Source organism: Xenopus laevis, chromosome 7S, assembly GCF_017654675.1.
Source record: "Xenopus laevis strain J_2021 chromosome 7S, Xenopus_laevis_v10.1, whole genome shotgun sequence".
Taxonomy (NCBI): Eukaryota; Metazoa; Chordata; class Amphibia; order Anura; family Pipidae; genus Xenopus; species Xenopus laevis.
In genome coordinates, this window is record NC_054384.1 from 27,765,124 (window position 1) to 27,776,931 (window position 11,808).

The 11,808-nt window shown below is 37.5% G+C and overlaps 1 protein-coding gene across 4 annotated transcripts in view; it reads right to left on the reverse strand.

The window, feature by feature from the left end:
* The window catches only part of LOC108697472 (zinc finger matrin-type protein 4), a 277,352-nt gene that overhangs the window by 125,125 nt on the left and 140,419 nt on the right, over positions 1-11,808 (reverse strand). The window lies entirely within an intron of this gene.

Genomic DNA, 11,808 nt, shown 5'->3' on the forward strand with positions numbered 1-11,808 from the left:
GCGGATTCTTCGTGAAGTATGGCGTAAATTTTGATGCTTCTGCACCCAGGCAAACAAATTGATTTTGTCGAAAGTGCTGGTAGCCCTTTGGAATATATATATATATATATATATATATAGTATGGGACCTGTTATCCAGAATGCTTGGGACCTGGGGCTTTCAGAATAACAAATCTTTACGTAATTTGGATCTTCATACCTTAGGTCTACAAGAAAATCATGAAAGAATTAAATAAGCCCAATGGGCTGGTTCTGCTTTTAATATAATTATTAATTATATCTTAGTTTGGATCAAGTATAAGGTACAAGGTCTATAGGAGATGCAAGGAAAGATTCACTGGCACTGTAATCCCCTGCTGGGCTACCTCACTGGGCACTGCAGCTTTGGTCACTTCACATGGGAAAGTCTTAATGGACAGATTAGCAAAGTGCACTTTCTATCTAGGGAAGAGAAGGACTGTAGCATATTGGCATTGCAAACAGTTTACTATCTTTAACAATTCCACTTCGTCTTTCCAAAATAGTGTGTTCTGTTTTGGAAGTTATCAATGTGTATAAGAAACGGATCCGCACACGCTGATTAATGCAGTCGGGGAATATCCCCTTTTATTCAGCCACCAAACATCAACGTTTCGGGGGGGAGCACCCAACCTTCATCAGGAACCTGATGGAATTAACTTCCAGAATGTCTAAACTTTGTATAATAACTTTATACTGTCATTTTAAGTGTCGTTACCTAGATAATGCTTTTACTGTACTACACTTTGTGTTGGTCAGCAATAATAATGCCACAGTGGCTTGGTGCAGCATGTGCCTCCCATAGCAAATGACACAGAGGGGGTTATTTATCAAAGTACAATTTTTTCTGGTTGTACTTTTAAAGGGCAAAACAACCATTTTTTCATAGGAAAAAAAATGGATTTTTTTGTAATTTATTAAAATTCCAATGGTGTTAAAAGTCCAAATAAAAAAGTACTCTAACTCAGACCTGCCGAGTTCATGTAGAAGACAATGCCAGACATGATTGCCTCCTTTTCGCCCCATGGAATCCAGGCAGGGGGTGTGGCCATGACATGGCAGGGCAATGACACTGAGATTGCTGATTGGCCGGTCACCACGTCAATTATAGGAAATCCTGCCCCGTTTTCCTAATTTGGAAAACCAGGCAGGCAGTTTTGACCCGGGTAGTCTTTCCATAAACTGTGCTGTCTGGGTCAAAACCGGGCAGGTTGTAACTCTAATAGTAGATGTCCTGAAAATAGCCTGATTTGCGCTGGGTTTTGCGTAAAAGTTGCAGTATCCAGGAATTACATACCAAAAAGTTGCGGTATTCTGGCATCATATCCGATAAATTCGAAATCTTATCAAGACTTTACTCCCACAATAATTTTTTGGTAAAATTTCATGATAAATTGGGAAGAAAAAGTGGCTTTCCAAAAATAGTGAGATCAATTCTGATTTTGATAAATAACCCCCAGAATGTTCTTTCTGCAGAGTCTGAGGGAACTGTTGCACAATTGATATGTATGGTGTTACCTGTATCTCAGTACTGCTGCACACTTACTACTGAGGTATGCGGCAAGAAAGTCTGATACTAAGCAACTTGTTTATAGGCCACAGGTCTCACTTCCAAACTATCAGTATTGAGCTGGAGGCTTATAATGGCTCTGGTTAGATTTCAATACGCTTCCCAAACTGTGCAGTGGGGAATATCTGTTGTCTTACTTACAGCATCCACACATACTGGCCTTTAGCAGCAAATCTTCTGCAACCCCCAGCAGCCGTTCTCTTTTATAAACTCATTATAAAATCCTCAGAAGCACTTCATATTCAAGGTCCCACCTCTCTCCTCCTCTTTCTAGAAGATTTCCTTTCTCCCACTTGCTCTGCACAGCACGACAAAGCCTTCTGGGATATGTGGTCTTCTCATTATTATCTTTCACTGCTGCAGTTCTCATACAGACCTGTCAACGGCCCTTATTTTCCTGAGAGTTACCCAATTTATGACTCCAATCCCCTGGCAGGGGTGCTGCTGCCATGAGGCGACTTGAGAAACTTTCCTTTGGCAACAGCAGCCTGCAATTTAAAGAGCCGAAATTCTGTTTTTAAATTAGTATAACGGATATTACAGAAAGAATAATTGCCTCACTCTGACCCTGTCCCCCAGTCATAGGGGCAAATTCACTAAGCGCCGAAGCGCCGAACGCTAGCATTACTATAACTCACACCCCCCCCAGCTCAACCCACAGTCTCCGGTTTCCTACAGAAATGGCCTGAGTTTCTCTTTGATCTCCTCCACTGACGCCAGAAAAAGATATAAAGTTTTTGAAACTTAATTAAAGTTTAGCGCTAATTGCTTATGTAATCTATGGTACTGCTCCAACACCATTTTTATATTTCCTTTTCTTTAACCTCTGAACATTGAGTTGCTCTACTACTGCACCAGTTAACACAAAGGAGACAAGATAATAACTTATCTCAAAAGGGATATTGGAGAAAATATCAAATCTAAAGAATTGTTTTAAAATTATCGCCTTAAAAGCACTTGATATATATGTCAATGTACATATTGATTATGTCTATTGATTTTTGCCTCCAAACACCCCTCTTGTACTCTAGATGTAGCACGCTTCCTTAAACCAACAGAAAGTAATGATAGGGCTTCCCATATCCTAATGAAGGCATTCATTCATCTATTTACTGCAAGTGCCACAGATGCTGCAGCAATAGACTGAGCGATTTCTGTGTGCCCAGAACCAGCTCTCAGAGATGCAAATCTCTCCTATCTATTAATATGATGCTGTCTGGGACTAGAACAGTGTGGGTATAGCAATGAGAAACCACAAAAGAATAAAAACAACAAATATCTGCAGTCAGATTTCTGAGCATGGTGCAGGTCTGTTACTATATAATATCATCCACCCAAGTTTAGGTCACGTTCCCATAGTCACAAGTAGTTGACTAAAAAGCAAAGGATGACAGAAGAAAACATGGATCCTAACCTGAATTAAAATACACTAAGTTAGGGGCAGATTCACTAAGGGTCGAATTTTGAAGTTAAAAATACTTCGAAATTCGACCCTCGAATTGAAATCCTTCGACTTCGAATATCGAAGTCGAAGGATTTAGCGCTAATCCTGCGATCGATCGATCGAAGGATTTTTCGTTCGATCAAACGATTAAATGCTTCGAATCGAACGATTCGAACGATTTTAATCCAACGATCGAAGGAAAATCCTTCGATCAAAAAAAGGTTAGCAAACCTATGGGGACCTTCCCCATAGGCTAACATTGACTTCGGTAGGTTTTATCTGCCGAAGTAGGGGGTCGAAGTTTTTTTTAAAGGGAAAGTACTTTGACTATCGAATGGTCGAATAGTCGAACGATTTTTACTTCGATTCGTTCGATTTCGTTCGAATTCGAACGAATTTAACCAATTCGATGGTCGAAGTACCCAAAAAATACTTCGAAATTCGAATTTTTTTCATTCGAATCCTTCACTCGAAGTTAGTGAATCTGCCCCTTGATATTCGACCCATAGTGAATCAGCCCCTAAAACATGTTTTTTTTTGTTTGTTTTTTTAAAAAATCAGTGGTGAGAGGTTCTGTATATTCAGTGTCGGACTGTTTTTTTTAAAAAAAAATCAGTGGTGAGAGGTTCTGTATATTCAGTGTCGGACTGGGACACCAGGGCCACTCTCAGTACTAATATTCTTCATTTCCTCAATCAACCTCTATTCCAGTGCTACGCAATATGTTGGTGCTATATAAATACATGTTAATAATAATAATATTCTCCAAGTCTGTTTTCTTTATACTATAATCAATTATTCCATCTATTTAGCCTCTTTGTTCTCATAAAAATAAGGAATGGCCATGACAGAAGCCAAATGTTTAGCAGCATGAGGGCCCACTGACACCTGGGCCCACTGGGGCTTTTCCTGGTATCCCGGTGGGCCAGTCCGACACTGTGTATATTCTGTATGTATATTCTGTATGCATACCTGATGATGGATTACATATTTTGAACTGTGCCTAACTACAATTTTATTTATACAGCAAATTGGAGCACTTACCTTTCTAGCATAGAGATTTATATAAAAAATAAATTTTAAATAGAACTTTACCCTTTCCATGTGGACAAATATAGTTTGGTTTTTAAACCTAATACCAGAAAGTTCCAAATTACTAAAAGGCAATCTCGATAGGTGGAAGGTGATCTTTGTCTTTGGAGGCTAATTAGAATATTCTAGAAAAATCCTCTCCCATTGTGCTCTACCAAAAAAACAATCCTATGAATAATCACACATACGGAATGGTACATATTGCACCTCCCTAAAGAATAGGCAGGATATAATGCAAACTTGACGTATAATGCTCACACACTGCATGACAGGATAATATCATGTATAATACTCTTGAATGAATGGTGACATAAATGCAATAATAATCTTATGTATAATACCCTAAAAACATGTTGTAGATTAATGTAATAACAACAATACAAGAACAATAATTATAATAATAATAATAATGCTACAATAACACATGGCAAAATGATATTATAATCCTAGAACGTATAGAACATATCACTGGTTAAATTCAGTACTGTAGAGATTTAGGGGGTTATTTACTAAAATCTGAAATTTTCTCATTATTTTTGTAAAACAACTTCGACAAAACTCCCATCCGCAATTTGACCTTATTTACCATTAAATAATTCGAAAAATTCAGTTCATGAAAAGACTCTATAAGCTCTCGATAAAATCATGAAGAAATTGGAATCGTTAGATTTTTTTTCAGATTTGACGCCTGAAAAACTCTTTAAGACTTTATCGGATAATGGCTTGAAAATCGCAAATGTTTTGGATTATTGTACAAAACCCAGCAAAGATCATGATATCTTCCAATTGTAAATGAGACATCTGCCATTGACTTCTACATGACCTTGGCAGGTTTGTGATGGAGTGTTTTCCCTTTAAAACTCTGACCAGAACACATTGGACTTTAGTAAATAACCTCCCTAATATATAATAGCCAAGAAATACGACAGGTTAAATACAGCTAAAATGTCACATATTATACTACAAGAATAAAGAGTAAATGAATGCAGTGTAAATATCAAGTGCACCACCCCAGTAAAAACAAGTTCATTAATATATATGTTATTAGCCAAAGAAAAAAATATTTTCCAAGAGAAGAGTATGCTATGGTCATGAACATTAACTTTATTAAATGGGACTCAAAGACACACCCAGAACCACACAAGCAACACACAGACAAGCACAGAAGTACTAATGCCCAGACTCTATAATACACTTGACCTATAGGTCACATGATTGAAAAGAAAAATGTATTGTCTCTATCACTTTTAGTATGGGGATCTATAATATGAGAAAATGCCCTTATTTGGAAATCCCAAGTTCCTAAGCATTCTGCATATTATACGCCATACCTGTACAAGGGACAAAGGACACACTCTGGTCACTACACCAATTTTCATTTCTAATAGATTAGAGTACGTGTTTTGCTTTATTTACATTAGGCAGCAAGGAACGTGGGTGTTTTTTTTTTGATTGGTTGACAGTTTCTTGTTTTAGTTTTCCTTTTCAAGTAGTATTTGATTTATTCTCTCTCTCTCTTTCTCAGTAATTAGAGGATTTTCAGAATTGATTTAGTGCCATGGATTGGCAAACACCATCTAGGCCTATGTCACGAGCTGCTAATCACTTCTGTTCCACGCCATGCCTGAAATTTGAATTGTACTCAATTTCAGCTTTTAATGGTTTCAAAATGAATCAGTTAATAGTGCTGCTCCAGCAGAATTCTGCACTGAACTCTATTTCTCAAAAGAGCAAACAGATTTTTTTATATTCAACTTTGAAATCTGACATGGATCTAGACATATTGTCAATTTCCCAGCTTTCCCAAGTGATGTGACTTGTGCTCTGATAAACTTCAATCACTCTTTACTGCAAGTTAGAGTGATATCACCCCCTCCCCCCCCCAGCAGCCAAACAAAAGAACAATGGGAAGGTAACCAGATAACAGCTCCGTAACACAAGATAACAGCTGCCTGGATCTAAGAACAGCACTCAATAGTAAAAACCCATGTCCCACTGAGACACATTCAGTTACATTAAGAAGAAAAACAGCAGCCTGCCAGAAAGCATTTCTCTCCTAAAGTGCAGGCACAAGTCAAATGACCGGGGGCAGCTGGGAAATTGAAAAAATGTCTAGCCCCATGTCAGATTTCAAAATTGAATATAAAAAAATCTGTTTGCTCTTTTGAGAAATGGATTTCAGTACAGAATTCTGCTGGAGTAGCACTATTAACTGATTCATTTTGAAAAAAAACATGTTTTCCGATTACAGGATCCCTTTAAAGTAATATTAAACTTATAATGAAGGGCAGGTGTTCTGATAGCATAGAGATTGTGTGTTTTAAAGTGATGTTTACACAATCTTGAAAATGTTACTGTACCATGCTTAGCAGCGCCAATACATAGGGAGGGAGCTCCTGCTATGAACGGCCATGTTGTGCACAATGAGCTTCTGACAGTAAGCCCACACCTTTGGTTTTTTATGTATTTTATGTCAACAGGTGCCCTTTAAAGATGAAAATGCTTACTGTTAAATCCATAATTTGTAATCTATGCTTCCACTCTGATTAGTATAGATTCTATTTCTGCAGGATTTGAGAATCCCTATAATTCCAGTGCTTTTTATGAGAATCCCACAGAGTGTCTTTTGTAATATGTTTTGAATTTTTCTTGTTGCATGACAGTATGTGTAATTAGTGTTGGGCGAATTTTCCCATGAAATTCATGAAGGGGCGAAAAAGTCAAGTCAATGGGCGTCAAAATTATTTTGATGTGCGTCAGTTTCTACACCGGCAACAATTTTTATACGTACACCTAGTTTGTCCAAATGCATTAGTCAATGGGCGTCAGAATGGGTATTCTGACGCGCACCCAAATTTTTTTGACGGCAAGGAGAAGAAGAAGGAGGAGAAGAAGCCGCATGCTGTCACTAGAAGAGCCAGGGAGGAGAAATCGATTGCTGCAGGATGGATGGTCGCCTTTTCGCCATTTCTGAAGAGGACAGGAAATGTAATTTGTTTTGGTGTTTTTTTTCGTTGTATAGTAACGAATTTTCAAAAACATTTTTTTATGTTACTGGTCCTTTAAGTATATTAAATATTCTAGCTATTTATTTGTAAAACCTGGAGATAATTTACTAATATTGAGAGCACAGTAGAGAGTTCAGCGTTCTTCAAGAATAAGTTAAAACTGGAGTGTACTCCAGGAGTAAATGCAGTACCCAATGTGGTCTCTTTGTCTCTTGATTTAATGTAGAAGAAATAAGCAATATATTTAGCAGCAGCTATGTGTACATAGAAATACAACTTAAAATAATTCAATAACGTCATTTAGAAGAGTTATCTAAAGACAGACATGTTTTATGAGCATTTTAGACAATTTATTTAAAAAAATTATTAATATTATAGTAATTGTACTGTAGCAATACCAGTTCCTTGCACAGGTATGGAACCTATCATCCAGAATCAGTGTCGGACTGGCGGGAAAAAACACGGTGGGCCCCGACCCTTAATGGGCCCCGACCCTTAATGTGCCCCCACCGGGCCAGTCCCCTCTCCTAATCGGCAGAAAGAAAGGTTTATTTAGGCGCCACGCAGCGCCATCTACATAGGCGCGCACCTATTCATTCAGGAGCCTTCATGCATGCGCATCCTAGTAGGGGGGCAGAAGGGGTCCTGGACATTAGTTCCGGTGGGCCCCGGGCCCCCCAGTCCGACTCTTTCCAGAATGCTTGGGACCTGAAGTTTTTCGGATAATGGGTTTTCTGTAATTCAGATCTCCATACCTTAGGTCAACTAAACAAATGAAACATATATTAACCCAATAGGATTGTTTTGCATCCCATAAGGATTAATTAAATCTTACCTGGGCACAAGTACAAGGTCTATAGGGATGGCCTTCCTGTAACTTGGAGCTTTCTGGATAACAGATCCTATACCTGTACTGTATAAGAAATTTAGACTCACACTTTTGACGTTGCTACAAAGGCTGATCTTGATGATTGGTTCTAATACTGGTTGGCAGTTTGCAGTAGTTAGTTTTGTGTTAGAGTGCCAGCTTCGCTGTAAGTACAGTCTCAAACTAAGCAAGGTCAGTGGACTTGTTTAAGGTGTCCTCACATCATCACTGTATCATTAATTGTGCAGCTTTATCTATTACACTGTATTCACAGTATATTGTTGAGAGTGTATTATGTATCATGTATAATGTTTATCTATTAAATAAATATATAAGTACAGTATACAGATTGAGTCTAAAAAGCCACCATATATATCGCACGCATTAATTACTCGCTGCTTGTTAAGTTGCTCAGTTTCCTTACCCGGATGTGAGAAAACAACAGCTTTACAGTTCAGGAACTAACAAACCAAAAATACGTTTGAAAACAGATTTTTTGACATACTGGCATATTAATATTTATACTGTATGTTATTATCCCCATACCTACAATTCAGGAGGCTATCAGCAGATCTATTCATGCATTGCTACTGCACCTTGCCGCAGTCAAAGTAGCTACAGTACTCCCTAAAGAGCCTCAAAATGACTTAATATTTAATTAGTTATGAGAAAAACACATGGAACTGTATTTACGATACATACGATATTTGTCAGTGCAGAGTATGTGCCCCAGCAGGTTTCTTATATGGCAATAACAATAATTTAGAGGAATATGGGCCTTGATAAGGAAGGCTGTGGCAAGTGATTAGCAAATCTGTCCAGTTTCACCAAAAAAATTGTGAAACTGTGGAAAAATTAGCAAAACAGCAAAAATTAGCAAAAATGCATTCACTCAATGAGCTTTTTTGTTTGTGCAAAATGCATTGGAGTTAATGGCCTTTTTTCCAGTTCAAATTTGATGTGATTTCATGAAATTATTCTTTGATTGTGAAATGCAGAATTCAGCTGCAAATCCATGCTTGGCTCATAAATAACATCCTGAAATAAGAGCAGCTCAGGCTGAACACCAGTGCATGCTGAACTAGTAACACTATTATATCTATTATATCTACCCTCAATATTCTACCCTCGATATTTCTATTAGGCAAACACAAAGGGAAAACAAATAATACAATTATAGTAGCAAATTCAAGAGATTGACATTTTTTGACTATGACATTCTATGTGAATTCTGTGTGTGATTTTGTCACCAAATTAATAAACTGTCGAATCAGCAATAAAATGAAAACGCCAGCAGAACTGGGTAAAACAGAATGGAGTTGTCTGATAGGGGCAAGGGAACTTAATTCAATGTCATTTATCACTCTTTATTACACTGTAAGTAATCTGGAAAACTGTACTGGCTATTAAAATAAAATTTTCTGAAGTACATTGTCAGAGTGAGAGCTATCTTCAAGACATTTTGTATGATGTGTATTTCTGCCTTTTTGTTTGAGCTGGAGTTGGTTATTTGAGTTATTCTGCTAAGAAAGGGAGACGTATTAGACCTACCTGTCAATCAAAATCTGACCCAGACCTCAGCATGAAGAGAGCATGAAGAGTGACAGGTTGTGGAGAGTGAGATACCGAAGCGTAACTTGATTATTTCTTAAATGGTACAGAAGTTTTAATTGATTGTATTTAGAAAGGGTCTTATTTCAGTGAGATGAAGCTTATATATATATATATATATATATATATATATATATATATATATATATATATATATATATATATATATATATATATATATATATATATCTATCTATCTATATATATATATATATATATATATATATATAATTTTCGCAATGGTTCCCCTTTAAGGTCAGTCCCCAGATTTTGAAACTTGGGCAGTTTTAACTACAATGCTAAACCAGTCAGTTGTTTAAAAAACTGCAAGTTGATGGATGTATATCTTGAACTATTTCCTAGTAGTTATGTACATGCCTACCTCCTATAAAGTTCTACTATTGTTTCAACCTGACTCCTTAACACTTGAAGAGAGTTTACATATGGAGCCCTTTAGATCTGTAGCCAGAACAAGAAGCTATTGATACTTACTCTTCCCTTACATTATCATGTACTGCAGTTTTAACAACTGTGGAGTTTGAACCTCAGCACCAAATGTAAATGCTTAATGTGAATTATAGAAGTGGAGAAGTGCATACATATTAAACAGATGTAAATTAAATATGCTTTGTGAAGGCTTTATGACTTATTTCTTATGAATCAAAATGAAAGAACTAAAAGAACTAAGAATTAAAGCAGAAGTTTTCATACAAACTGAGGGGCAGATATTATCAAGGGTTGAATTTCGGAGTAATGGGAGTTTTTTTGAACTCCCATAACTTAGAAATTCGAATAAAAAAAGAGCAATCGAAATTTATTTAAAAAATCGACGTTTTTAAACTTCGGGTGAATAGGCTGTATTCGAATCGTTTGAATCGAAGTTTTAGCGCATTCGATCAAATTCGAATCTAAGGATTTGCCCCAAAAAACTGTGATTTTTCACCAAATGACTCCAAATAGGTTCTAGGAGGTCCCCCATAGGCTAAAATCACAATTTGGCAGGTTATAGATGGCGAATGGTCGAAGTTGAAGTTTTAAAGAGACAGTACATGATAAATTTCTATATTGAAACTAGTCTAATTTTTTTCAAATTCAAATCAAATTCTGGCCTATTTGATAGCCGAAGTACACAAAAAATAGCTCAAATTCGAATTTTTTTACTTTGAATTTTCACTTCAACCCTTGATAAATCTGCCCTTTAATGTAGTAAGGCAAAAAAGTATGTTTAGAGGTACAGGGATCGACTGTTCATGTCTGAATTTTTAGACTTTAATGTTTGTGTCATGTTTTAGCTCCTGTGTATAAAATATGTGTTTGGTTCAAGTAATTCAAGACATTGACACGTGCAAAGACTTTTCCCCAATAAAACCTATAATGTGCGCTGCTTAGTTGTAAGGTTTGATTCTACATATAAAATTATTTAGAGCAGTGTGAAAATAGGAACAGGCCCGGATTTGTGGAAAGGCCACCTAGGCCCAGGCCTAGGGTGGCAGGATTTTAGGAGGGTGGCATGCTGCCCAACCACACCCACATTGATTCAAAAACACTGGGGATGCGCTGGAGATACAATCATTTTTTCAAATTTCCCGTGCGCCAATCCCCATTGCTCCTGTCCCCCTGGAGGGGACAGGGGAGACGAATGGTAGTGGGCCTAGGGGCGCCCACTATGTAAATCCGGCCCTGTATAGGAAAGTATTGCTGTATCAGCCATTCAGTCATACTTTCAACATTTACAACAGTAAATATAAATTTGCTCACTTCAAGTTGGGTTTCAGCATGCTTGACAAAGGGGGCGTGTCCCCGAAACATTGCACGTCCGCATTATTAAAACTGCCAGTGAATTTTCTCATACGCTGTATTGGAGGTTGCCGTATCTTCTATCATTGAGCACCAAGGGAAGTTTGGGTTTGTAGGCTGTGTGTTTGCTTCAATTCTTTCTGGTACTAATGGTCACTCAGCCCCAATTATCAACCTAACAGTCCTTCAGCTTAAACCCCCACCAGAAGTGCTACAAGATCCCCTCAGTGGGGACTAGGGTTGCCACCCGGCCTGTATTTTACCGGCCTAGCCGGTAAAACACCTGCCAGGGCCGGGGCCGGTATTAAAAATTTACCGGCAATATAGCTGCCGGTAATTTGTAATATGCTTAACAAAATGCCTTGCCGTCGGGTAGAAATTTACCTTTATTTCTTTATCT